The 23,971-nt window shown below is 38.0% G+C and overlaps 1 long non-coding RNA gene across 1 annotated transcript; it reads right to left on the reverse strand.

Moving 5' to 3' along the window:
- Positions 1-271: 271 nt before the first annotated feature.
- On the reverse strand, positions 272-19,527 carry LOC116095448. The gene is made up of 6 exons (XR_004120597.1): positions 19,417-19,527; positions 15,696-15,872; positions 10,826-10,857; positions 4,781-4,846; positions 2,317-2,423; positions 272-823 (listed from the first exon to the last, which is right to left on the reverse strand). It is a non-coding gene; the product is annotated as an uncharacterized LOC116095448 (long non-coding RNA).
- Between the last annotated feature and the right edge of the window lie 4,444 nt (positions 19,528-23,971).

Here is a 23,971-nt window from a genome sequence, read left to right on the forward strand (position 1 = left end):
CCATAAAAGAAATGTACTCAAGAAGCAAAAAGAAATACTCGAGCTAGGAAATTTCCAGCTCCTCTGTAAAATCATACACTGCATCTAGGACTGAGATTACAAACCTCACTGAATTCTTAGCTAGGTTTTCAGTGCTCTGGCCACTGAAGTTCTATGGTGGAGACTCTTCTCATTTAAGGTCTGATCATCAGGGCTTGGTGAAAGGAATAAACACAAACTTTTATACTTTTATTATTATTTTAAATTTTTATTATCAATTTATATCCTCATCACCTTTTCCCCCTCCCCCTCTTCTCCCAGTCCCTCCCTCTACTCTCTCCTCCCATTCTATCCACCTTCCCCCTGCCTTTCTACTCAGAAAAAGGGAGGCCTCCAATGGGTATCAACCAGCCTTAGGATAACAAGTTGCAATAAGACTAAGTATCCTCCTGTTGAGGATAAACAAGGCAGTCCAGATAGGGGAAAGAGATACAAAGGAAAGCAACATAGTCAAAAATAGTCCTCAGTCACAGAGGTAGAGAAGTCCCACAAGAAGGCCCAGCTACACAACCTTACATATGTGCAGGGCATAGGCCTGTCTCATGCCTGCTCTCTTGTTGGTGGTTTAGTCTCTATGAGCTCCCATGGGTCCAGGTTAGTTGACTCTGTAGGTTTTCTTTGGGTGTCCTTGACTTCTCAGGTTTCTTCAATCTTTCCTCCTTGTCTTCTATAGGATCCTCCAAACTCTTATCTAATATTTGGCTGTGGGTCTCTGCATCTGTTTCCATCAGTTGCTGGGTGAAGCCTCTCTGATGACAGTTATGCTGGGTTCATGTCTACAACTCTAACAGAATATCATTAATAGTGTTAGCCCTTCCCTTGTACTGCTCCATTTTTTTTTTTTACCCCACACATCTTGTAGGCAGGAAAAATTGTGGGTCAAAAATTTTGTGGCTAGGTTGGTGTCCCAATCTCTCCATTGGAAGTCTTACCTTGTTATAGGAAATGACCTGATCAGGCACAGCATCCCCCACTGCTAGGAGTCTTAGCTAGTCTTCAATTATTCTAGGTTTCTAGCTAGTCCCAGAGATTTCCACCCAATTCCAGGTGTCTCTCCCAGTACTCTTTTCCCCTTCCCTACCCTATCTGATCCCTCGTGTTCCCATTCCCACCTTTTCCCCACACTTGCTCAACTATGTTCATAGCAGCTTTATTCATAATAGCCAGGAACTGGAAACAATCTAAATGTCCCTCAAACAAAGAATGGATAAGCAAAATGTAGTTCATTTACACAATTGAGTATTATTCACCTATTAAAACAATGACATAAGGAAGTTTTTAGGCAAATGGATAGAACTCGAAGAAATCATCCTGAGTGAGGTAACCCAGACCCAGAAAGACAAACATGGTATGTACTCACTTATAAGTGGATGTTAACCATAAAATCCAGAATGACCACGTTATAATCCACACACCCAAAGAAGCTAGGTAACAAGGAAGGCTCAAGGGATAGGTTTGAATCCAACCTTTATTTTAAATCAGACAAAATGCCCAACATGTAAAACTTTACTTGATTTCCTTCCTGCCATCTATGAAAGGTGTTTTGTATTCTATCTTCCTTTTGAAAAAAAAATGTCTTTGTATCAATCATCCTGAAAAGAAGACCTCTAAATCAAGTGAGGGAAAGGTTAGGTTTCTGGGGAATAAGGTGATGGAAAATATCAGCATAGAGATCTTTCTAGTTTCACTTGTTAAAGAAACAAAACAGAAAGAGGTGAATACCCTGTCACAAGTGTCACCAAAATCCAGGCTCCTGACTACCTCTCCCCAGAAGATTATACTATTATCCTAGGTCACCAGTGTCAGGCCAATGTAACTCTTATTGAAAGAGTGATGACAGGCTTCTTAAACCACTGGCACTGCTGTAAAGAGCTAGGCATAGAAACCAGCATCTCTAAGTTTGGTCCAGATGATCCAGAGAGGAACCGCTCAGGGTAATGCAGGAGGGAAGAGGGGACCAGCCTGTACCTGTCTCCACTCACACCAGATGTGTGTGCCCCTAAAAGTTCCACAGGTACTGTCACACATACCACACAAAGCAGTTTAAAAAGAGGTGCCATTGTCCCCATTCTATTGACAAGAAAACTGAGTCCCAGAGAGCTTCAGTGAGAAGGTATGTGAGATGAATGTTAAAACTGAAAGAGTACCTGTTTCTTCTCAAGGTCCCTACAGTTCTTGCCAACAGAGATTTTTTCCATGTCCTGTGACTGAGAGCATGGTTTCCTAGTTCTCTCTCACTAACACATAGCGGTGTCTGCTGTGTGTCCCAGCACGTACCTTGGACTCATTGTTTTAGGCTCTGATAATTAATATTCTTTTGCTCTCAAATCAACCCCTCTGTGGCTCCACCTCCTTATGATCTTCTCTGCAGGTTTGTTGAGACTCTGTGAGGATATAAGCAATGGGAGATAAGCATGAAATTCTTATACTAATTTAAGGTATAATTGAGTGCTATCAGTATGTGCTTTTTGGACATACACATTGGTATCCATTTTCACCTTGAGCATTATTTGTTTCACTTAATTTTAGAATTCTTCAACAAAATGGGAGTGGGATATGTTCCACCCTGGTTCACTGTTAGGAGTATGTGAGACAATAAACGCAAGAATCCAGCACAGGGGCACATTCTTAGTATTCACTGTAAGTGGAAGCTCTCACTTAGGGTGGAGGTTTGAAATTAAAAGGTCACCATATTTACTTTAGAGTTGATAAATTAAGCTTTAATCCCAAGGAGGAAATTATACAGTTCTATGAGAACAGCCATTCACCTTCCTCCGGGATGCTACAGTCCTTTCTACTAAAATATCCCTTGCACTGCAATTTTTCATGTCTTACAAGGTTCAGTCAATACAATAGATTTGATGATTAATTTATTGTGTTCCCCAGTAAAAGCCCAGAATTGACTTCTTAAAATGGGATCTTTGCATTTTAGCCAAAGGAAACTAATTGGCAGCATTTAAAAGGGGAGCAAGTGTGTGTGTGTGTGTGTGTGTGTGTGTGTGTGCGCACACACACACAAACATGAGCAGTGGTGATGAAATTCACCTTGTCCTAATTTAGGAATGCAGAAGTGGAGATATGGCCTTCCATGTTCATCCTTTCTGACTGGCTGAGCTTGAATTTGAACTAGGCAATTGCTCTGTGTGCACCGATGCCCTCTTGACCATCATCTCTTGCCTACTGTGAGGACACCAGATTCTTTTCACAAATTCTGTTAATATTAGGTGCAGTCCCATTATTCTTTGGATCGCACTTTATCTTTGTACAACAGAATACACAGATATGTATTATTTCATTTTTGAACCTGTATTTTTTTCTACCAGTGTTTCTCTTTGAAACTCTTTGCAAAATAGAATAAAAATTGACTTTCTAACAGAAAATTTCATACAACTTTTGAAATTGTCTTTCTTAAAGAAGGGGATTTTTAAACTAACAAACACAACCTAACTGTTTAAAAGGTACATTTCCCCCCCCACCTCCATCCCCCATGTCATACACTAACTGGAGTGGGCAACTTCCTGAGGATTGGATTTCTTCTATAGAGTGCAGGGTCCCCCTCTTTCAAAGCTCCCAGGCTTGTGCTGGGCTCTTGGTTGTTCCTCGTTCCTTTCTGAGAATGTCTAAGAGGCAGGTGAACTTCTACCTGGAGGCTGTCTGGCAGGTGGTTTAGGAAGTTCTGGGGAGGATGATGTGACCACATGGTGTCAGTCTTGCAGCACTGACAGAAGGGCCCTGGCACCCTCTGTGGTAGCAGGGTATGCTCCTTCTTTCCTTCCCATATCCCTCAGGTAAACCAGGGTGCAATAGCACCCATGGGAGAACTTTCTTACCCTAGAAAGAAGATATACGAGAGCATTTCCCAAGGTCCTCTCTCCCTCTCTCACTGCCCCTTTACATTCCACTATCCACACCTGATTTTTTTTTCTTTGTTCCAGGCAATGAGATAAACCATACTTTTAGAAGGTGATTTTCTTTCCCTAGAGTACGCTTGGTATGATCCAGGATACTCACAGACAGCCAAGGCTACTCAGTAAATGTTTGCTCTCCTGGGTTTTATTGAAGGCTTTTTCCCTAGTCTTGCACCCTTAGCAATTGTATAACACCAATCAAATTTTAAACATTTTGTGCCTCAGTTTTCTAGTTACATCAAATGTATTTCTGAAAAATTTTGTGATGCTTTAATTGGGTTCTATTTATAGTATATTAATTCATAATTGGTGCTCAATATAGGATGGCAATTACTGATCACACATGAGGAATAATTGATGTTTATTTAAGTATAAAATAAGACTTTGCAACTTTTACCAGTATCTGATGAAGCAATGTAGAATTATGTGTACAGACGAGAGAAAGGGTTTGAGAGAGTGATAGATACAGAGCTAGGCTATGAATATAGTACTCAGTTAAGGTATACAAGAATCAAAGAATTTGAAGTGCTCCTGACATATTTGACACAGCTGCTGCACTGGTCCTAGCATCTCATTCAATCTGACAACTCTACGGCTTTGTTCAGGTGCAAGGTAGCATTGTGGGATGCTCATGATAGGCAGTACAATGCTGAGGAAAGATCAGTATCTTACCCTGAAACAACTCACAATCTTGTGCTCTAGGACCACTTGTACCAGCACCATCACACTCTCAGAGGTAGAGATAGCTCTACTCCCAGGAAATTGGAGTCAAGGGCAGGTTGAAAAATCAGCTCCTGGACTCACTTGCTGTATGAATGAGAATAGCCACTTACCCTTCGGAGTTTTGCTTTCTTCATTTGTAAAGATGGGAGATTACGACACTTTAATTTTAGTCTTTCCTGTTGAAGATTAAATAACAGAGTATAAAAGTAGCACTAAAGGCACAGGGAGTGTGAAGTCTTCATGTGTTTACCCTGTGCACAGATGCAGGAAGATGCCCAAGACTTGTGCCATGTGTTGGAACTGCAGCTGCATTGATGGTACCTTGCTTTAGAGGAACTCGACTTGGAGATCTGGAATTCACTTCCATTGCTTTATTGCATTCAGATAGACATCACTGGACATCCTTGTCTGACTCCCTTCTTTGAACTCAAAGGTGGAACTGTTAGGCCCTCTGGGAAGAAAACTGCTCTATTTGGTCCATTCACTCCTGCTGGGGGTCCTTATATTATTGCCTAAGTATCACTGAATGTGGAAACTGCCTGGCAGTAATATTCTCCACCATACACCATGGTTCCTTGACCTACAAATTGAGGGCATTTAAACTTAGTAGATTCTAAACTAACATATGACGTGGTGTGGTAAAATCCTAGAGGGGTGCTGATATACTATGGGTGCAAACCCAGCATCTATTTCCTAAGTAGGAACTGAAACACAAAAGACTATGAAATTGTTTCCACACCTGTGAGGCTCAGAGCCACCACATCAGGTTGATTCATCACTTGGAAATCAATATGATATTGCTCAGAGTGGGCCTGGTTTCAATTCCTAGCACCCTAGCTGAATTCATGAACCTAACCTAGTCCAATGCCAGCTGAGAACCATCTGTAACTCCTGATACCTAAAAGGCAAATAAAATTAGAACATGACCCTTCACAAGGCTAACTGTGGTAGGCTACAGTGACTTTGACTCACAGAACTCTTTGTCATCAATATGAATCACTGTGACACAGACTCAGACTCTCGTGAAAGAATTTCTCATCTTCAAATGTAATGAACTCATGAACACAAATGTAGCTGGATTAAAGCTGTGCAACATATCTCATATGCTAACCCAGTCTTGGCCAATAGTTCTAACCATAGTTATGGAACATGAGTTCTTAGGGGATGTTTCATAAGGTTCTGAGAAGTGTTATATAGTCTTCTTTTCTTTCCTGTTTCTAAAGATACATAATAAAAAACAATATATTAACATTTTTGATACTGAATGAATATGTTCAAAGCTTGTGTTAATTTAGCTGCATACATTTAGATTAAAACTAACCATGAAGTGCAAAGTATACATTAACATCCAGTATTTTGAGAACCATATTACACACTTGAAAATTTCTAAGTTAGAAACACTGTCCTGGGTATTTTATTACATTTTAACTTTCATTGTGGTAATAATCCATTGTCGTAGGCACTATGTGGTATCATTGTATATTGTAAAGATAGGTACTAAAAAGTAAAACAATTTCCCTCAGGCTCATATAGTTACCTCACCTTGGATTTCTAAGTGATGTTTATCACATATTTATATTCCTAGTATGTTGTTCTGTCTTCATTTAAATGAGCTCTACATTTGGGACAGATGTCATCATTCTTGCCAAGAGTTCTCCTAAGACTGGAACCCCAAACTGCTTCAGGTGTGCTGGGGATTCCTATTTAGTGACCCTATAGCACACTCTTTACCTCCTTTAGCTTTAAACTGTTGTGTATGACAGATTAGAGATGATTAGACAGGTTAGACAGATTAGAGTAAACAAAAGTACTAGTTTCTCTTTCATAGGTTTAAAGTTTGATTCCCAGTACCCACAGAGCAGTTTACCAGCATGTGTAACCCCAGTTGTAGAGGATTCAACCCTCCTCCAAAGGCTTCAGGAAAGCACATAGTACATAGACATATATATGTAAAGAAAATACACATAAACATAATTTTAAAAGAAAAACAAAAGAAAGAAAAGTATCGTGCATGTAAATCATCTTCCTAGTAACTTGTCATCTCCTGTAAAGAGGCACTGCCTTCATTTGTGTTGGTATGCCAGTGCACACACAGTGTTCATATTATGGGATGCTAATGTCTGTGACACTCTGGTAGCTGAGGCTTGAAATCTTTCTTGCACTTAAGAGAACTGAACTGAAGCCAGTTTTCTGTAACTTCAAAGACCCAAATGGTTTCCATTACACCATACTGTATCCCATTTCAGTCATAAAAGTTCTATTATGTTTTGGCCCAAATAACCAATGGTCCCCATTTTTGCTCCCATGGTAGTTGATAATTCTGTAGAGAATTATAGGGAACAAATTTGGGAAGAGCTCAGGCACCTACACTCAGATTTCTATGACAGCATGGGTTACATTAGGCATCTGAATATAAACCCTGCCACACAGAGCTGAGAACAAAGAATGCTCTGAGTCAACAGCTGCTATTTAAGCTTCTGCAACCCAGAGTGTGAGTTGTTATTGTCAGTAATACTTTTCTTTTAATAATCCTGGAGTCAAAGATTAGATTCCATTATTTTTTGTTGATGAATGCCTTGATTGATCAACATAAAGTTAAGATGCTGGTGGCAAGGCCCTCTGGCACACACAACTCATGCTTTTTTCCCTGACCTACTAGCGTTGCACTAGGATTCAAAAAGTCTTGATTGGAATTTGAATTGAATCTCTCTTCCTTCTCCCACACTGTAGAAAACCAAGGGAACAATTGGCTTGTCTGGAATTTGCAAATGTGCCATTATAAGTCTCCAAGACTAGTTTCTGTTTTAGTGCTTGTGTTCATATGTATTAGTCTTCTTTACCATCATGGTTTAAGACATGCTCTTCTTCTAAGCCCTGAGGATTTTTGTTCATAACTAACTCCCCATTTCCCTGTGGCTCCTTCACATTCTCACAGTCTTCATGTCATTATAGTGGGTTCTTTTTCTTGTCTTTATGCCCTTGACTTTGTTAAATCCTGTGGGTTTCTGTTTTGATATCACCCATGAGCCCTAGGAAAAAATTAGAATGAGCAGCACTCTTTAATCTCTTTGCTGATTGCGTCCACATCCATAGCTTCTTTCATGGTTCTTGTCCAGATGTTGAAGTGTACCTTGAAATTCCTGCTGTTTGCCACTCTGTATCTCTAAATAAACACTCTTACTGTCATGAATTTTTGTTCCACATGCTTGGTAATTCCTACTCATTCTTAAAGGCCTTAGGCACTCTCTCTCTTCTGGCAATCATTTCTTCCTCCTTTAAGACGACTGTAGCCAGCCAACTGTTGACATTGGGGAATGGGAAATTATTCTCCTGTCTTTAAGCAGATAGATCATTCTAGAAATGCATGCAGAGCACTTAGTTTGAGTAACAGAGAGATTCAAATGTCTAACTAATTCCTGTGTTGTATTCTTCTTACCTGCAGGTAGAATATAAGGTTTTGGCTTAGTGTATTTCTTGCAATTACTTAAGACAAAGAAAGTCAAAAGGGACTGACTGAGCACAACTAGTCAGAGAAAAGATAAATTATTGGAGACTAGTTCTGAGCTCAGTCCTATAGGGATTTATTCCCATTTTCCAGAGTATCTGTGGATCCATGTTCTGCCACACCACTAGACATGGACATTGGGGAGGTGAAACGCAGTAGCTCTTGACTTCATCTCCCTGTGCCAAGGCAGTGGTATACGGGGCTTTAGGGAAGCACCTAGACACCACTCATGGAGTGGGAAGATGCAGTCTAAGATGCAGGGGGCCAAAATTGGGGTAACCTAACTTCTGGGCCGCTAGCTGCTCCTAGATAACTACACAGAGAAGTCAGAACTAAGTGTCGAGGAACCATGGGCCCTGATGAGTCCCAGACCAGGTGCTCCCAAACTCCTGGACATGTAGGTGCTACTGAGTAGCAAGGAGTTGAGAGCAGAGTCCTGAGCCCACCAGCTGAGGACAGCAACTAGTCCAGGGCAAGGGTGCGGTGGGGCATGGAAATTCCAGCTTAGCTCATTGATGATTTTTCCTTAGCTTAGTAGTGGTTTTCTGGAAGCTCAGAGAGGCCTTCTACAGGAAATTTAGGCTGTGGCTCTGTAGGTGAAGGCCTTCTCTATGACCCCCATGGTGGTTCTCAATGAAAAAGACAGTCCTTGGTTCCAAACTGTTTATTAGTTGTTCATTGTGTAAAATAGATGATACAAACTTCTCAAGGTAGACCAGAGATTAAATACCTTTTTCAGGGAGGAATGTCCAGGAAGGAAAGCTTATTGGCTAAACCCTCAGGGACTCTAGGAGCCTTATTAGCATGAAGAACTCTGTTTTAGGATATGTAACCTACGTGGGGAGTGTAGACATATATTTCAGGCCAGGAATCTGGCAGGGTGTAGGGAAGCCCTTACCATCTCAGGTTGTGTACCCCAGTTTCCCAGGTCTCAGACTCATTCTACCTTATCAAGTTTCCTGGAATGGTCCACTCTCCCAAAAGTTTGTAGGACTCCATACTGAATTCTGGCAGAGAATAAGTGAAGTGCACATAGCTTCCATCTTTAGGTTCTGTTTTCATATGTGTCTTAGGCATCCAAGCAAGGATTTTGTATTCAGGCTCTCTCACAACCACACAGCACATCCCATGGGATATTAAATGATATTGCTTCTGAGTCTCTTCCTTGTTAGACTGTTAGTCTTCCTGTGCAGGCTTGAAAAGACATATTTGCTCTAATTTTAGCTCTTACCCAACATAGGAGAGCCAGCCTGTTGACATAAAGTGTGGATTTTGGAGGCATTCAGCTAAGGTGCTGATCTCATTTGTATTACTTAATGGGGTGAGAGTTCTGGCAAATTCTATAAGCTACCCATGCCTAAATTTCCTCATGCACAAACTAAGGTAAATAGTTTTGCTTTTTCTATGTTGTTAACATAACTAAATGGTTTAGTGAATTTAGAAAGTATGTCTTTTTCAAGGCATAGAGTACCTCCTTAATGGTTATTCACCAGGGTGACATCAAAGTCATGTAAAATAGTGTAAGGAACTGGCACTGCTTTGTTTATCTGCCATAACTAGATGGTAAGACCCCCACTCCAGAAGATAACACTCTTTTTAGATACAGGACAATGAGAATTCAATTTTGAGCTGACAGGGAACTCTCTCATTGATGGCTAGTTTACATCTTGTCAGAAGGTAGAATAAAGAGGGAGAAAAGACATCATGATCTTACCCAGCTCTGGACCCTGCATGTTACAACACTGACATGCTGTCAAGTTGTATTCACAGTACAAAAGTGACATAATAAGTGCTTTATGATTGGATTTGAGGTTGGTTCAACAAGTGAGATTTTCCATCTAGCACTGTACGCCTGGTCAAAAGCATAATCAGACTTGGCCAAGAAAGCTTCTTTATGGAATGGGAAGTCATTAATGAGGACGTTAACAACTGAAAGTTCTGAGTGTAAATAACTGAGTGCTTAGCTGTGCTCAGCTCCCACCATTCACAGTTTGGGGAACTTTGCAAAAAGAAGTAGAAATAATGTAAAGTCAGTGATGGGGAATAGAACTATGAAATGCTTCTGAGTTGGACATAGCTATTGCATATATTAACTCCCTTTAGGTACAGTGACCAGAACAAGACCTGCAGAATATTAAACCAATTAAAATTTTGTAGGAACAAGGGATGCATCCCGGTGGCATATCCCCAGTTGGAAGAACTATTTGCCACTGTGGGAGGTAGAGTTTCCCACTGTTTGAAGGTATGGCTACTAGTAGATTGCTTATACTTAAGAGTATTACCACATACCCTTTACATAAGGGCATCAGTAGTTGGACTCAGTGGTTTATTAATAACCATTAGAAGACATGAATTTGAGAGAGAGATGAGGTGGGAGGCAATGGTGGAATTAGAGAAAGATAGTAAGGATGATATGTTTTACATTATATATATATATATAATATATATAATATTATATATAATATATAATATATAATAATACATATATATATATATGTAACTTTTAAAGGATACAAATATCATATAAAATACAGTTATTAGAGCAATAAAAAAGTGTTCCTGTAAATAGATTTTGACTAAATATTAGTATGATCATATATATCTTCTTATCTCCTCCAATTCCTCCTTGGTCTCTTGAAACACATCTTACCTTCATCCCAGCTTCATAACTTCACATCTTTCCTAAAAAACAAAGAAACAAACCAAAAACTTGCTAAGTACAATTAGTGTTGTTCTTATGTACATTGTTGTGGGCCTAGCAACTAAACCATGGGTAACATCTAGTGGCTGTACTCTTAAAGAATGATTCTCCCTTTCCTAGTGGAGATCAACTGTTTAAAAGCACTTCTACATTCATGCTGAAACCTTTGCTGGATTGATCTTGGACAGTATTTGTGGATATAACCATGGCTATGGTGAGCTCAGGGGGCAGTGTCCAAAAGAGAGCATTTAACAGTATTAAACCCATTCTCCATCTTACATGGTTTTTGTGTCCTAGTCCATGTTTTTATTACCTTTGTCTTGGTTAGGGGCAGAGGGGTTGATAAAGGCATCCCATTTAAAGCTGAGCACTCACAGTGAATTATTCTTGGGAATTTGACTACTTGTGAGTCTGCATTGACTGTTGCCTACTGTAGTGAGAAAGTTCTCTGACCAAGGTTGAGAACAACCCAGGTCTCTGGGTATAAACACATATAATAAGAATGCAATTTGAAAACATGACTTGTTAGCAAAATAGCATTTCCAGGTGTGGTGGACTGAACAGGAATGGCCTCCATTGACTCATGTGTTTAGACGCTTGGCCTTAAGGAGTCTCATTATTAGGAGGTATGTGCTTGTTGGCTTAAGTGTAGCCTTGCTGGAGGAAGTGTGACACTGTGGAGGCCAGCTTTCACATATGGTAACGCTATACACAGTGTGGCTCACAGTTTCCTTCTGCTGTCTTTGTATCAAAATGTAGAACTCTTGGAGCCTCCAGCAACCATGTCTGCCTGAATATTGCCCTGTTGCCTGCCATGACAATAATCTCTGAAACTGTAAGCCACTCCCAATTAAATATTTTCCTTTATGATTTACAGCACTCCTGGTGTCTTTCCATAGCAGTTAAACTCAATCTAGGGTCTATGACCTCCTTAACCATTAGCTTTGGGCTTTGTTTTCAGTTTGAGATCTTTTCTGTGGAGCAAATTTCAATTCCAACCAGAAGGTAGCACATAACAGTCTTGTTACTGTTGTACCAATGGGCACATATTGTCTGGTTGGTCAATATTGTAGCATTCAGGGTCCAGTGCCGGATAAGACCACTAGTATCTTTTGTCCACAACACCACTTTCTGGCATGATGAAAGATGGGAATACTTTTATGGTAACTTTAAGGTTGATTTCTCATTGTCCCACATCCAACGTGACTAATGTCTTTTAAAATAGGGTCTTACCATGTTGATACGATGAGAATACAAGGACAAAGGCAATATCACACATGCTTGCAAGTGTTCATATTCCTCTCGGGCTTATGCTTTTATTACCATACGTTAGTCAGATAATCATTATAGAGAAATCATTAAACCATGGCTGACTAGTTTTGAAGGCTCTATGTAGCTTGGTTTGGTGTAAGGAGACCAAGTGCTACTAAATACATGGTAGAGGTCCAAAGGCTGAGTTTCAATAGCTCCAATTTCTTTTACTATCAGAATCATGAATGTCATTTGATTTGTTTCAGATCATGCAATTTCATCTTTTTTTCTTCTTGTTGTTGTTATCTATGGATTGTCCCCAACTATTTTATTAGTGTCTCTTCATTTACAAAGCATGCTAGTCTCTAGATAAAGAGCTAGATGAATGGAGATTTTGTAACTGTGTGGGAGTGTGACACACAAACGCAGGAGCACTGACTCCCAACTTTTGCACCCTACACATAGCGAGTCCGAATATTTTGACCCAAGATTTAGTATGGGTGCTCATTTTGTCAAATTCTAAACAAACAAGGCTTACATTTTACATGCCTGTACCATTTCAATTATTTTGGGAGATATTTAGCAAGGTTCATTAATTTCAATGTACTTTTTTAATAAAAAGGCTAATTGAACTAATAAATTCATTTGGATTTTATTTTTGAGAATTTAAACCAAACATATTTACTTTAATTTCAATTGTATCTAGATTACTAAAAATTTAAAAGTAGAGGATTTTTTTGAGGTCTGTTGTACAAGACAATCTTCTGAGCCAAACAGCCTTCATCTTTGGGAGTTTAGCTATAGCCACATGTTGGATTTCCTGACTGTAAACACCCTTCTATAGAAGAAGGGATGAGGAGATCATGGGACCCTCTCTTGCATATTCAGTTACTCTATATTACTTGTTGCAATAAATTCTATCCTAATTTCGCATGGCCTCAGGGAGGGACTAGAATATTTAGTCTGGCAAAGACTATGGAGTATGCTCCATCTATGTTGCAATAGGAAAGCCTTCATCCCTGCAAGCTACTTTCTAGTGTGGTATTTTGAAGGGAAGTATACATATTACTCTATGTATGCCCTCACATCTGTCCTCTATAAGTAATACTAGTAAACTCATTAATTATTTTCTGTGTAAACTTTGCTGGAATCATATTTCAGTTTGTTGTTGTGACTTGAATTTTATCACCTGATTGTCTTGATGAAGAGATGAATTAGTTGAGACTATTTGGAGCTAAGAGGCAATGGGATATGGTGGGTTCTGCCTTATTAAATACTCATTTCAACTCAACCTTGTCATTATCTGTTATCCAAACCATCACCTTGTTAGGCATAATCAGTTCCCTTGCAATGTATAAACCTGGGTTGATCATCATAGGCTTGAAGAGCAACCATTTCAGAGCCTGAAGCAAGAGTCTTGTGTTGTGAAGCAGCAGTGAAGTTTCCCAGTACCCTGCATACAAAAGGGTCTTTGGGATTATCTACTATGTCTTTCAAAATTCCCCAATAACCAAAGTGTTAAAAGGCCATGGAGGTGGAAAGAAGCTCAGAATATTTAGGAAAATAAGGAGAGTTTCATGCTTGATGTTTAAACCCAAGACACTGAGAAGAGGATGGCAACAGAATCAGAAAGTGCTGACTGCACGCACAGATGTTTATAAGGAAAAGAAGTCAGTGTTCCAGAGGCCTCCGCTTCAGCCCTGTGGGCTCAGCTGATGAGTTAATTACTCAGCTATCAGGAAATAACTTGGTTGCAGTCACACTTGTAACTGTGTAATTATCAAGGAGTTTCCACGAAACAACATGTGTTTGTAAATATACAATTAAGTGTTGTCACTATCATTTACTATGAAATAATGCCAGCCTCTCACGCTTAAGGTGCCAGCTGCTGGTCTCTGCAACTACACTTTTCTTGAAATAGGTCTAACTTTCTTTTTTTTTGTTTGTTTGTTTGTTTTTTTTCGAGACTGGGTTTCTCTGTGTATTCTTGGCTGTCTTGGAACTCACTCTGTAGACGAGGCTGGCCTCGAACTCAGAAATCCTCCTGCCTCTGCCTCCTAAGTGCTGGGATTAAAAGGTCTAACTTTCTTAAAAGTGCCAACTCATGGGACCCCACAGGAACACAGCTGGTGTTGCCAATGATACAATCCTTTAGCCTCCAAACTCAACTTTTCTATTTCCTATTGTGCTTTAACAGCCTCTGTCTAGTCTCTGAAGCAAGGTTTAGAGACTTGTCTGTTCTTTTCCTTAAACTGTAGATTCCCAACTTCTTTTGAACCAGTTCTTCCTTTTTTATTGGATATTTTATTTATTTGCACTTCAAATGTTAATCTCTTTCCTGGGTTCCCATCTGCAACCTCCTTATCTCATCCCCCAACCCCTGCTTCTATGAGGGTGCTCCCACACTCACCCACTCACTCTTATCTCAGAGTCCTGGCATTCCCCTACATTGGGGCATTGAGCCTTCACAGAACCAAGGGACTCTCCTTCCACTGATGTCTGACAAGGCCATCCTCTGCTACATATGGTGCTGTAGCCATGGGTCCCTTCATGTATATTCTTTGGTTGGTAGTTTAGTACCTGGGAGCTCTGAGAGGGGGTGGGGAGGTCTGAATGGTTGATATTGTTGTTCTTCCTATGGGGTTGCAAACCCCTTCAGCTCTCAGTCCTATCTCTAACTCCTCTGTATTTGTCAGGACCTGACAGGGCCTCTCAGGTGACAGCTATGTCAGGCTCCCATCAGCAAACACTTCTTTGGATCAGCAATAGTATCTGGGTTTGGTGTCTGTATATGGGATCGATCCCCAGATGGGGCAGTCTCTGGATGGCCTTTCCTTCAGTTTCTGCTTCATACACACACACACACACACACACACACACACACACACACACACACACACACACACACAACATGAGCAGTGGTATGAAATTCACCTTGTCCTAATGTAGTAATGCAGCAGTCTCTGGATGGCCTTTCCTTCAGTTTCTGCTTCATACACACACACACACACACACACACACACAACATGAGCAGTGGTGATGAAATTCACCTTGTCCTAATGTAGTAATGCAGCAGTGGAGACTTAAGAACATCAGAAGTGAAAGTGTTAACATATATTCTAAGTTTTCCTTTTGTAGTACTAAAGACAATGTGAATGTTCTCTCTGATCACCTGGGAGCGTCTATCAATGCTTTCTGCATTCTCCTTCTGTGAGTTTTATACCCAATCACCTTAGCCTCTTTCTGGAAGCTGGATATCTGGTTTCTCTAGCCTCTGTGCTACAGAAGGTATCTGGGAGTGTTAAGACTTCCTCCTCTTTGTGGCCTTCAATAACCCTAATTGAAGGAGCAACCTTGCCATACATAAGGCATGCAGTCCAACACTTCCCTGCAGGAGTTGCCTGAAATTCTCTCTACTATGTATGTGACCAAATGATTTTGATTTTTCTTCTTCTCTATCTACAATCCAAGTTCTGAACAATCACTCCATAATAGGTGGCAAATTCAGAAATAGTGTTTTGAGTCCTGTCTTTACCTTGTCAAAGATACTTAGAAAACATGTACTTACTTTTTCTGTCTCATATCAAACATTGTTCCTTAGGAGTCTTCAATTAGCCAACAATCTCCTCTTACCAGAAACTATCTCCATTATAGCACGTTCATATTAATTGATAAAAGTTCTTTGGGTCAAAACTTCTTTATGAAGCAAAGGCCACTTGTGTTAGATTCTTGTTTGTCTTCAATGCTTGCCATAAAAGCAAAAGGACAAATAATAAAGATTTATTAAATGATGAGTGTACCTAATATAATGACATGTGAAAATTGCATCATTTATACAATGAGCAACAAATACCTTCCATATAACAATAGAGTGCTTAATATAAATTTCATAGTATCTGATCCATTCACACACCTTATACATATTTGTGAAATGAATGAATGAATGCATTAAAACATAATGATGTATAAATTAATTGTACAATGCTAAAATCACAATCTAATTTGAGTAAATGAAACATGAGTGTGGGAAAACAAGCTACTAAAGGAAACGTAGGTTCTGAGATATTTTTGAAAATGTCCAAGTTGTCTCTAGTATACCTTACCAAAGAAAAGTTTGTGCTTTTTGTAATCTTCATAAAGGGGCTATTGCAAATGCCATTTTAATAAAATTGTCCAAAATGATGTGCTTTCTAAAAAAGAGCTAAGGCTCAATACTTTTTCTACCTTTATCCTCCTGATGAGACTCTGCCTTGACATAATCTTTTATAAATGCTTAGAACTAAAAGTGATTGAAGCCTCATAGCTTCATGCCAGTATAGTTTAGAGGCATGTTTATAGTTTTCAGCAGTTTGACAAACAGTCCAGAAAAAAAACACACTCACAGTTTAGGGTATTTTAATAGAAATTCATAACCTAAAATCAGCAGTATGATTCAAAGTTCAATGTGTTAGACATTAGATTTAATGTCCTTAGACATTAGATTTAATTCAGAGGCTCATCCTCCAAATTCTACCACTTCTCCAAAGTTGGAAGAAAGATTTTATCAATATTACAGAATGATTCTTTTTTAAAATTTTCCCTTTTAAGCAAAACCAGTTATTTTTAAGCCAAAAATTTTAACATCTGTACAGGACAGACATGAAATAGATTGAATTTGAGTGAAGACAAATTTTAAGGAAACCATTATTGAAATGCTTATTCTGGATGTTAAGTGTGGCTAAGGAAAGAAAACGTTTTCCATATGAGTGATTAGCAGTTGTTTTTACTTATATAGATTGTGTATTTCTTGATATGATTTATGATATGAAGTATGCATACTTCAATCACAATATCAACAGACAGCTATTGACTGTTGAGCATGCATCATATATACATCATATATAACCATCAAATTGTCATACAAACCAAGACATAAAACCAGGTGACCTTGAAGTCAGAGCTCTGTTCAAAGATTAATTCTATCAGTTTCCTACTCTCTATCTCAACTGATCTCAACCAATAGAAAGTTAGCTGGATTTGAATAATGCATAGATTTCTTCAGTGTCCAAGCATGCCGAAAAGCTTGGATTTTGGAGCCAGAGCATCTGTGTTCAAATTCTCTTTCTGCTACATATTGTCTAAGTTTAGAGACAAACTGCTTAACTTTCACTCTTATGTTGTGGGGACACAGTAGCCTGGAAGCTGAAGAAATAGTAACAGCTGAAACACCTTTTGTCTTGTTTTTTGTTTTGTTTTGTTTTTGTTATTGGTACAGATCAAGTATAATGAATGATATAACATGCTAATCATATACATTATATTTAAATTACCATGATTAACTCTGTCATTTGTTTACTCGTACTTGTATATTCATGGAGCAATCTTTTAATGTCTTCAAGTTTACTTTCTACTTATCTGTAAACTGAGCCTAATGACAAAATATTCCACCAGTGTTTTGGGAAGTTTTCTTAAATGATCTGAGAGAAAACCTCTTGTTTATCACAAAGCCCATTGTTTGAGATATATTAAATATTTGAAAATGCTGCATTAATGACTGAGGAAATTGCATGAAATGATAATTTTTGGTGATAAATTATTTCATGTTATCCTCACTGATTTATTTCACAAGAGACTTGATGTATCTTACAAGTGCTAGCTTCCATGTTACCTCTTAGAGAATGTGAAGAGAAGTGGCCTTTCATGGAAATCAGCCATCTCGTGTGAGAAATAGACATTTGCTAAACAACCAAGCAATCCATAATTACAGAAATGTGTTTTACCAACCACACTGATGAAAATATGTAACAACCATATTGAGTGCATTTTTCTCAAATTGCAAAGGCAGAGCAGGGATTGGAGGAGGTGGACCAAAGCAATGGGTTATATTTAATCATTCAATCATGTTGAATGAAAAAGATTCATGAGTCTTATATCTTATAAGTTAAATTTGGCACTTTAGGTCAAAATATGTAGCTTAGTAAGAGATAAATATTCATCCATTTATTTATTTAATTATTATTTTTTTATTTTTTTGAGACAGGGTTTCTCTGTATAGCCCTGGCTGTACTGGAAGTCACTCTGTAGACCAGGCTGGCCTCAAACTCAGAAATTCGCCTGCCTTTGCCTCCTAAGTGCTGTGATTAATGGCGTATGCCACCACCACCACCCAGCTCCATCAATTTATTAAAGTATATTTTACCATGAGAGGTAATTTCAAATAAAATAATACAAATAATCATAGTTTCCAATTGTTAACTGCCTTCCTCATGCAATTAACTATGTCCTTTTTCCTCAAATGCAAACTTTCCTATTGGACCACATTCAAACACAATTAATTAGAAAGAAAGGAAAGAAGGAGGGGAATGAAAAAGGAAAGAAATCAAATCTGAACTTCTGGCAAAGTTACATTTTATTTGTCCTTATGCCTATGAGATCCTTCTTTGTCTTCCATTTCACATTTCTCAGCCACTCCTCTAACAAACAGATTTAAAATGTTCCTAGAGGGTTTGACTTATTCAGTGATTTCATCATTAAAAGGACACTGGGGAAGAAGGCAAGAATAGTGTTTCCAAGATCCATTGCCATGTGCGAACTGCCTTCTCCCACATCCCACTCTTGAAATATCACCATCTATTCAGTTTTATGTTGTCACAGTAGCTATAAAGCAGTTCTCTGCAAGATGTGTGGGAAATCTATCACTCCACACTGGAGGAAAGGATTTTAAAATGCAAGGCCAAGTAGAATAGGTGTTTTATAAATTTGAAACCCAGAGGAAAATAGGGCACACATGGTGGTAATATTTGTTTGTATTTTCCCCCATAAATGCTTAAAATTATTGGGGCAGTCTTTAAATAGGATAATGCAATAGAATTTGGTTTCCTTAACTAGGATCTAACTGATTAATCTAACTGATTAATTTAAGCATGGAAAAAAAGGGAAAAATTAGTAGCCCAGAATCAAACTCAGTGTCACTGGTCATTACAATTATTTAAATAATAAAGGTTCAGAACCAGAGTGGACTAAACATACACAAGAAGGATTTAAATAATGAAGGACTTTTGTAATTATGCTCTTGGTGATTAGAATATAATTATGGTAATGACATAACTCTTTAATTGTGACAAAATAAATATATCTATGTGTAATATGTCTTCACCAGTATTCCTAGAGTCAGCTGACAATCCAAAAGGAGGGGCCAAGACAAAGGAGAAAGGGAAGTGGTTTTGGTCTTCCTATCAGTTTCCTTTTTATTAATCAGCTTCACTTTCCTATGTTCTTAACTGTCTCTTAGCAAATAGAGAGTGTTCTACCTGAAGCTGAATTTAGGATTTCAGCATCTGTCCATTCTCATTTCCTAGGGGAAATCACAAGCTCCATATGACAGAACCCTGGATAATGAGGACCAGTTTCAAAGAGTAGGTGATAAAGTGTAACTGGTGATTCTAAAGTAGTTAGGATCAGAATCACCTGGAGGGCTTGTGGAACACAGAGAGTTGGTTGGAAACTCTAGAATGTCTGATTCAGTGAACCTAGTCTAGGTGGACTCTTTCGCTTTTTAGTGTGATAAAACCAATGTGACCAAATCAAATTGGGGGATAAAGAGTTTATTTACTTTTCACTTCCATACCAAAGACAATTATTGAAGAAAATCAGCACAGAAACTCAATTCAAGAACCTTAAGCAGAAACTGAAGCAGAAACCATAAAAGAATGATACATACTGGCTTTCTTCCCATGACTTGTTCTCTGTGCGTTCTTATACAACCATGCCACCTGCTTAGGTGCTGCACTGCCTACAGTGGTCTAGACCCTCTAACATCAGTCATTAGCCAGAAAATAACCCCACAGACATACCTACAGTTCAATCTGATAGAGACATTTTCCCAATTGAGGCTCAATCTTCCAAAGTTGATTCTAGCTTGCACCAAGTTGACAAACAAAAAAACAAACAAACAAAACTAGCCAACATATTAGAGTAGGCTTCAAAATGTCATGCTTTGGGCAGCTTCTCACTGGAACTGGTACTGCTCATTTGGTGTTCTTTTGAAATCACAAGGTAGCTTTGCTGGGCAGACTGGCTTTCTATGTTAGCTAGTTCTTCCAGTTTATGACCTTGAACCTCAACCTCAGTTTCATCTGCTATAGAATGGTCCAATTTAAAGCATGTACATATGGGTTAAATAAAATAGAACACACATATTTCTTACTGCTGCGCTTCAGTTTTGAGAAATATTTTGTATAGTTTAGATAATGTAACAGTATTTGGTCTCTGCTTTTTTTTTTAAAACAATGCTTATGAGCTGTAGTAAGCTGCTCACAGCTAGAGTATAAAGACAAAGATTATGAAACAACAAGATTCAGCACTTAATATGATTTATATTTAGATCACAGTGAATCTGATTTTATTGTCGCTTGATTTGTTTGGGCTGTGTAGGAATCATTTAAGAGAGATATGCTAAATATGGAAATGGGTAATGAGTGTGGATATGTATACTGGAGATATAGATATAAATGTTATGTCAATTTAGACTTCAAAACTCAATCAAAAAATTCTGATATAATTTTAATTCTGGAAAATCCTGGGTCTGGTTGAGTGTCATCCTGATATATATCTTATAAGGCAGTGTTCTCATCTGAAGGAGCTTTCAACAATATGTTCATGAAAAAAATCTTGCTGGTTAATCTCTTTTGTCTACATACAACAGAATCTTGATGAGTTGGATCCTTGTACCAATATTTTTTTTTTCAGAAGATCCTGGTATATTGTCAAATGATGGTTTCTAGCCTGGGCCAAGGAAGTCATTGTACTTCAGGAGTAGTCACTGGGACATACCCTTACTCACATGAACTTCCTGCAGAACCAAACGCATGAACTGGGATTTTCAAAAAAAGTAAACATAAAATTGTAATAAAATGGTGATGGAGTGGGGATAGAGTAGGAATTACAAGAGAAGATTACAGGGATGTATTTGGCTAAAATAGATGATAGAAATGTATAAAATGACCAAACAAGAGAATGATTGAAAAAATGAGTCAGATCCTGAATTAGTTACTATGTGTGGACAATTGAGAGTTTTATTGGATGAATATGAAATGGCTAAAATAAATTTTAAATATTGAATATTACTGTACAAGAGTAAGGCATGTGGATGATGGAGACTCTGAGGATACTCTCAGAAGTGTTGTGTTAGGGATGTAAAGGTAGGAAAAACATACAGAGTATACATCATGAGTTGTGTTTATTCTAACAGGTTTGAGCCCTCTGTATCTCAAATAGGTACATGATACCATGAACCATATTCATGGTTCATGAAAAACAGGCAACAATTCTTGATTTCTGTCATTGTAATTTTGTTTTGATTTTGGTTAATTTTTATAATATACTAGATGCAGTAGTCTCTCCTTATCTATAGATATTTGTTCCAATATTTTCAAGGAAGACAACACACACACACACACACACACACACACATATATATATACATATATATATACATATATATATATAAAACTTTTCTATGTATATACGTTTATGATAAAGTTTAGCTTCTAAAATTTGTTCAGAAATATAAGAACAACAACAACTAGCAATATAGTGGAAAATTAATACAGTATAGAGTAATGAACACGATCTTTCTTTCTTCTCTCTCCATACTACCAACCATGTTCACTGTGAGAGAAAACATAGATGATTACCCTCTAGATAGGGAAGAGATTATTGCCTTATGCCAAGTGTTTTCATATGTAATCTAATTAGAACCCCACAAATTATCATCGTGAAGTAGTATTTCCTGTACTTTAAAGGTAGAACATACACCGAAATAGAATGGTAAGTCATATACATCTGACTTAATAGTAGCAATTTGTCTAAACTGATTCTAATTGCATTTATAACATTCTTTTTAAACATTTATAAAATATTATTCACTGACATGGAGTTAAAATGAATTTTAGAAGAAGAACAAAGAAGAGTTCATTCAGTCATAAGAAGGAGATGGATCCTCTTCTCGGGTCCTAGGCAGAGAGATGAAACTGCATCGGCACATATGTATCTTGGTAGCTATGATTGCTGTGTGTCTGAGAAGCAGCTCTGAAAACATGCAGCTTATATTAAACTGATTTGTTTCTTCTTTGGATTGTTGATTGTTCTTGCAGTTTTTCCATCCTCTTCTCACCATTTACAATATTAGACATAAAAGTAAAACAATTTATTGAACAATAAAAATGTCCTTGTAAAACAAAGGCAGTAAATTTTTCTAAAAGACAACCCAATGACAGTCCTCAGGAGGCCCAGGGAAAGGGCCTAACTAGCATAATGCAATCACAACTGTGGGATGATACTGAGTCCTTACTGTCAGAAAGCAACAATTAGAGAAGCCTTGGATGTTTATATAATGGGAAGACACATCTTGTTGTGTGTCAGGGATGAATCAGGACCCTGGCATATATAAAACTGCCCACAATATTTCTACTTATATGTGTTCTGCATTTACATTGAACATTCAAAGGTGTTTTAAGTCACTTTGGTAGAAAGATGGATGAGGTATTGTGGGGCAAGCTCATTTAAGTGACAGCTCACCTGTCATAGACAATGGAACTGTTTTAAGAGAATTTTCATATTCATACTAGTCTCGATGGCATTTTCCTTTAATAATGCATTGTGAAAAATAAGATGTTTAGCCAAGGCTGATAATTCTTTGAAGCTCTAATCATTTAAGCTGTCTACCCTTGTTCAGGATAATCATTTCTATCCATTATCCATCATGCTAAGAAATGACAGCTCAGGGACAAGGAGACTTTTCAAGTAAATCTGCAGGCACTGGCCGATGTTAATTAAATTATATAAACAGTGACTCATGATATAAACACAGAGCAGAGAATCCTGAAAAAAAAAACAGTCCAATAACTTTAAAACCATAGATTCTTCCAAAGAAAATGAACTAGGATCATTTTACTCCTGAATTTATGCTATCTTCCTAAAATTGCAATTGTCAATATTCATATTCCCTAAAAGTGCCACTTCTTTGACTATAGGAGAAAAGAATGAACATCTCTTTGTTCTTGATTAAACACATTTTGAAGGGAGAAAAACAGGATTCTTTAGGAGTCACAGGACCACAAATATAGACCCTTTGACATACTTAAAGTGAGAAATCAAATGCCAGTGGATGAGGTTTTCATCATTTTGTGAATGCCAATATTCATTTAATATTGGTTCATTTTGAATAGCTACATGTGTTTCTTTATCATATAATGTTTTCTTCTAATAAGTTTTTGAAAAATTGAGAATGTTATCGTGTTTCTGGAAACTTCTATTTTTTTTTTCAGATGGAAATCAACTTTGGAATAAGTAGCAACAGAACCTGCAGCCCTCATGTTCTACCCAACAGTGTGAACCCAAAGCCAAGGGAAAATAACCCAAGGCCACTCATATATTTTAAAGTATTATACAGTCAGTGCCCTGACATCTTCCTGTAAACTCAGATGTTTGGAGTATGAAATTAACACCATTAAAAATGAAAGGGGCTCCAAGATCATTCTTGTCTTCTGACACTCCTGTCTGAAATCATGCAGTAGGAGGCACCCAAAAGGGTGAATCTTCCACAAATGCCAGAAATCTCACCGTGAGTTCATATCCTGTCAATGGTTGGATTTAGATAATGTAAATCCTTATGTACATTTTCAGGTTCTTGAGGTTATATACTGTCTTATTCATCTTTGTATGGTCCCAACAGAAGACTTCAGAGAGAAATTTATATAAGCCAATGTTGAGATTTCAGTGAGAATGTTGATTATAGCAACTTCTTCAGATTAAACCCATGAAGCCTCACCAGAAAATTCAAGAATGGATAGAGAGTAAAAGGAG

Source organism: Mastomys coucha, unplaced genomic scaffold (assembly GCF_008632895.1).
Source record: "Mastomys coucha isolate ucsf_1 unplaced genomic scaffold, UCSF_Mcou_1 pScaffold18, whole genome shotgun sequence".
In the NCBI taxonomy this organism is placed as follows: Eukaryota; Metazoa; Chordata; class Mammalia; order Rodentia; family Muridae; genus Mastomys; species Mastomys coucha.